The 5,036-nt window shown below is 42.5% G+C and overlaps 1 pseudogene; it reads right to left on the reverse strand.

The window, feature by feature from the left end:
- Positions 1 to 2,671: 2,671 nt before the first annotated feature.
- LOC101281002 (calcyclin-binding protein-like) lies at positions 2,672 to 3,455 on the reverse strand (annotated as a pseudogene).
- Positions 3,456 to 5,036: the final 1,581 nt, after the last annotated feature.

A 5,036-nucleotide genomic window follows, 5' to 3' on the forward strand; every position in this document is an offset into this window, starting at 1 on the left:
CTCCTCCAACCATCTCACCAAGTCCTACTTGGGAAGAGAACAACCCAGCACCTTTCACAGTTGATGCTGGCTTGTAGATGTGGCATTATTATCTTCTCTACCTTATATTCTTACAATTACTGAGAATATCATTTTAATATTCACTACTCATCAGATCCATTTGACTAAAAGCAATGATCAGACATCAGATAGTTTGGGGAACATTTGTTTTATAAGTGCACATAGTATTGATATATAAAAGTGCCCTAAATTCAGCAGGGATGCTCTTTTCTCAATTACAATTAATACTGCATGAGCCCTGTTGCCAATTTTTCTCAACTCATTTTTTCCCTTCAAATTTCTGTTTAATCTTGTTTCTTTCCCAAAAATTATGAGGCAAACTGGCTGCACCGTGGCAATCTTCATTACCAATAAATCGCATCCCATAAAACTGTACAATTTCTTACTGATGGCACTTGAAGAAGAAAGTTATTAAATCATTACTCATTTAATATAAACTTTTAGGATGCGCTAATACTTCTCACTATATTCTTTGCTTAGTACAGTCACAGTGTAGAAATCTAGATATTGTGTAGAAAACCTGGGCAAGATCTTAGTGACTTCCAGGGTTTAATGCTTAGTCTGTTGTTGCTAATGACCAAATAGATGGACAGGTAACTTTCAAGGATGCCTGTTTTTCCTTGAACAGCAACATCCAGGGCCAGATGCCAAAATGGAAAAGTGTTCTGGAGTCAGGGAATGCAGGAACAACAGCCTTGCTTGGACATCTCATCGAATGGGACGCTCTCATTTATCTCTGCATTCCCATGCTGTCCACTGTACGTGCTCATTGGTTGATGAGATGAATTTAATGCTGAGTCATTAGAGAGGGGAGGAGAGAGACAAACCCATGTAGATGAAGAGAGATGACTCATGTTTTTAGGCTCATGGGCTTATCCTTGCTTTTCTTGCAGGTAGCATGGCTAGATTAGGGTTCCCTGGAATAGGATAGGTAGGTTCTACAGGTGGTACAAAGATTCCTCTCTGTGGGGCAGGGGTTGGTCTCTCAAAGCACTTGAGGTTATGACAGTCCTGAAGCATGAGGCTTCAATGTTTTATTCATAGTCTGCAATGAGGAGTGCTCAGAGGACAGAAAAGTCTGGCCCAAGGCTGTATTTTTATAAAAATCTGCTCTATCATAAACTCTAGGGGTACATGTGCTTCTCTGTGGACAAAAGGAAAATCTCTCAGAAGCTGACCTTTAGTATTTAGTTCTTCAAAACCCCACGTAGTAAACTGAACGGTGACCTGCTGATCAGCACGTGTTGAGTGGAGAATCCAAGAAAACTGAACTCTTTCTCAGCATTGTATTCATACCATGAGGACTTTTACAACTATAATGTCAACTACAGTGGTTTGAACACGAGGGGATAGAGTTTTATTTACTTAATCAGCCACAAGGATAGGTTGAACCCAAAGTATTGATCCCATTTAGGGAGCAGTCCCTAAAACTCTACTGTTACAGATTCATTTCTTTGCCTTGAGTATTGTCCTCTCCCTCTAGTTCCCTTTCTCAAATAGACCAGATGCAGATTAATGAACCAAGCCATTAACACCTTAGGGTGAAAGAGTTTGACAAATCCATGGGCAATAACAAAAGGTGGGGAAATGAGAAGCTTAAAGTAGTGGTAGGGAATATGAAAAGATTTCAATCAAAAATTAATATTTTGCCTGGGGAACCCATCTGTAAGCATAAATTTCACCAATTCTCTTGTTCTCAGGCAGAATTTCTCCACCTTGTTATTAGGGCGGGAAATGTTTTGTTATGGGGGGTGGGTATCCTGTGCATTGCAGAATGTTTAGCAGTATCCCTGCCCTCTAACCGCTAGATGCCAGTTGCAACCCCAGTTATGACAACAAAAAATGTCTCCAGACATTGCCAAAAAAGTCCCCTGGGGGGCAAAATCACCCCCACTTGAAAATCACTGGTCTAGTGTAAATAAATTATAATCTTGGTGATGTTAAGGGTACAATCAATACAACTGATTTCTCCCATAGATGGAGCTCTTGCTCAACAAAGTGTTTCATTAAAAGGGCAACAGGGAGGGAATCAAACCGGAAGGAAAAACACAGATCACAGGGTGCTTAATCAACTGCAGGTTGTCCTTGCTTTTGCCCCTCTTCTGAATCAGCAGGAAATGGACCGCGTTGGAAAGTTCCGGTTCCTAATGGCTGACTTGACCCTCTAGGGCTGGCCAGATAGGCTGATTTTTTTTTTAATGCAAAAATTCACATTTTATTTTTATTCTTACATTGGTGGGAGCTGATGTCAGGAACTGAAAGGCAAACAATAACTTTTGTTTCTACCTCTTAGCTGAACGATAATACACACAATGTGGCATTTTCATTAGGCTTCTTTACATTGCTTCTTCACATTTCACACTAGAATACAACATTACCCTTTTCTTGAATAAAATGACCCAGTTACTAAGGAAACCATCTTTGGAGGGAGTGTTTAATAAGCATATTTTATTTAAATGAATCGTCCAGTAGGAAATGGAGAATTCATTGCCTTTACTTAGACTGTGTAAGTAGTTAGTTATATGTCAAATTTATGTGCGCAGCTCACCAACATTTCCTTATTGGAAACATCAATATATCCACATCACAGCTCCCAAAAAGACTTTAAAATCTCAGAATTCTGTATCTCCTTTGGCTTGTTTCTCTCTTGATTCCACCCAGACTTTATTAATGGTTCGCTTCACATCATCACCTCCATCTTCATAAATTTTCTTTAGAACATTCATTAATCCCTCACTAGGATCTGTTTCAGTGTCGTAGGAGGGCTTTTCTTTCTCTTTGCATTCTTTTTCAACCTGAGTCAGGTAGACCTACGGTGTGTTTTCCGCTTTCTTCCTGCATAAGATAAGAACTGTATCTGTCTTGATCTTTTTTTAACTGCCTTCCACAGAGATGGGTTACAAGAGATTGTTCGTAATCATGGAGTAACTCTTCCCATTTAGATTCTTTACCAAAAGATCAAATGACCTCTCTGTGAAATGCACCTGCACATTCTCAGCGGGGACTTGATGAACTCCAGTTAAGGTCATGTAGATTTTCACAAACTTATCTGACTGATCCCATCCATAATTGCTGATTTTCACTGTCTCTCTGTCGTAATAGAAGCAACCACAGTGGCAGGCTTTTCACTTTCCAGAAGCTCTGCTTTCCTCTGTGACTTCTGCTGCCTCTTGGTCTTGATTTCTGTCTCAATCTTGGATTTTTCAGCTGTCAGGGCATCACGTACTCTTTTTCTAGTGGCTTTTTCCAGCAGCACCTTCACCTCTTCTAGATCTTTCTGTAGCTCCTCCACAGCTGAAGCCATGGTCGGGCTGCGTCAGGCAAGGCCCGAGCTGCAGCGGCGCAGGGGTGAGAACAGGAAACGCCGCACGGACCACGCTCACCCCGAGCACAGACCACACCGGCACCAGTCAGAGTGGCCACGGTCTTCGGGCACCAGAAAGGCTGATTTTGAAGATGGAAGTTGCTAGCTGTCCAGGTCTCATGAAGAGAGTCTCCTGGACCAGGCTGGGAGAACACCAAGGTCTGCAGAGCATCACCCAAAGCAGCAGGCCACTCATATGCTTTTGATATTGCAAATTGTTCCTAGTTACTCTGTACATTTTGCCTTTAAATTGCTTTCATTGTTTTGTGTGGTCTGTGGTACACACCTCATTTCTTTCAGCTGCAGTCATCATATTTCCAGCAGTTAGCTCATTCAACAGAAGTTCCTTGCATTTTTATCCAAGGAGTCAACATTATGTTAGGGAGCGGAGGCGAAGGGTTGGAATACATTGCCCTGAGGCGAGAGGCAACTAACCCCATAAAATGTGTTGTTACCCAAAGAGAGAATATTCTTTAATCACCAAAGTGATGCTGAGAAAGTCTCAAAACTCCCTTTGACATTTTGCCGAGATTACATGGGAACTGGTTATGCATTAGACAAATTGCAATTCTCATTTACCAGCTCAGGGCAAGGTCAGGCTACCAAAAAGCAACAGTGATGCTTCTTCCCAGGGGAGGTTATGTTGCAACCTTAATCCTTTTCTCTTCCACTTGTGAGGTGAGTGGGTTGACAGGTACAGGATAGAGTTGACACTCAGAGCTGACATTCTCTTACTCTGTCACTAGCAGCAGAGTGTCCAATGTCAGGACCAAGATTCATCATAGCCGGGAGCTGTTGACTGGACTTGTTTATTACTGGTAAACTCTTCGGAACAAATTCCATAAGGACTCCTGTTGCTAGATGAACACCCGAGAGGCAGAGATTCAGGCTCATAGGGAACTTTCTTTAGATTCATTAATTCAACAAGTACTTTTGGAGGATCGACTATGTGTAGATATAAACTTGGTTCCACTGAAGGCAATGACGTCACTCCCAGACACCAGCGCTAAGCGTAGACCCACCAGGAAGCACAGAAGCCCGTCTAGGACACTCTCTTTGCCAAGTCAGCTTGTCAGCACTCCACAGTCTCCTTTTCAGAGCCTCTCTAGGGAGCTTTTTCCTTTGTCTGCAATAGTAGCAACTCCGTGTGATGGGGTGCTCCACCTTTAATGGGGTGTGAGGAGTTCAAGCAAGGAAGTCACACACGGTCTGCTCCCATTCATTCTCTCCTCCGTCGCCAGCAGTGACAGAAGTGGAAGCTTTGCAAACCAAGGAAGCTGATTTAGGCTGAGCGTGCTACTTGGATTTGTAGTCTTACAAATCTCCTTGCATGTTTCTTCTCTGTGTACTGGCCTAGAACCACTGCTTTGATGCAGAGATTCTTAACCCTGGCTACACATTGTGATCACGGGGGAGAAACTTAAAAAATACTGCTGCCTGGGCCCCTTCCCTTTGATTCTTTCATTAGTCGGGGGCGGGAGGCGGTGCATTTTCCCATGGAAAAGTAATAAAATTTACATCAGTGTTTCTCAGTTCTGGCTGTACATTAATATCAGCTGGAGGGGGAACTCTTTTAGTTTCTTGATATCTGAACCCCATCCCAGACCAATTA

Source organism: Orcinus orca, chromosome 3, assembly GCF_937001465.1.
Source record: "Orcinus orca chromosome 3, mOrcOrc1.1, whole genome shotgun sequence".
Taxonomy (NCBI): Eukaryota; Metazoa; Chordata; class Mammalia; order Artiodactyla; family Delphinidae; genus Orcinus; species Orcinus orca.